The sequence below is a fragment of the Musa acuminata genome, chromosome BXJ2-11, assembly GCF_036884655.1.
Source record: "Musa acuminata AAA Group cultivar baxijiao chromosome BXJ2-11, Cavendish_Baxijiao_AAA, whole genome shotgun sequence".
Classification (NCBI taxonomy): domain Eukaryota; kingdom Viridiplantae; phylum Streptophyta; class Magnoliopsida; order Zingiberales; family Musaceae; genus Musa; species Musa acuminata.
In genome coordinates this window covers 27,822,071-27,822,689 of record NC_088348.1, presented here as the reverse complement: position 1 = coordinate 27,822,689, position 619 = coordinate 27,822,071, and positions in this window count along the sequence as shown.

Below are 619 nucleotides of genomic sequence, written 5' to 3'. Positions count from 1 at the left end.
GGCCTTTCAAGGGGTCGTTCGGTGAAGGCTAATTCGGGGGGCCACCGCCTGGTAGATCGACGGGTGTGACTGTTGTGGGGCGAGGATTTTCTTTTTCTTTTCTTTACCTCCTTCTGTCATTGAATTACTTTTTTTCTGTTTCCGGATATATTTTAAATTTAAGTTTAATATGCGTCATATATGTTATTGGATATAATATTTTTATTAAAAATGTTATTTTATTTTTATTTTTTATGATAAAATTTTGATAAACATCTCTTCTTCTTTTTTCAAAACGCTTTTTTTATCTAATGGTTAGAATATCTTTTTCTCACTTTTTCCTATACACCACTTCATATGATTAGCAGATCTAGTTACAATATATTTTTACACTGTTTTAACGTAGTATTTTTAATAATATCAAGAAAATATTATAGCATTATATTTTATACAAACTTTATTAAAAATATTTATATATTTTTTTAATTGTACTATAGTGTTTTCAACGATATTACAGATATATAGTATTTTGTATTATATTATATTATCTTATTGGTATTACTGAAAATACTATGAATAGAAATAGGCGATGATTGGGTATTTCATATTTTAGGGGAAAATTTTATTATTATAAAATTTT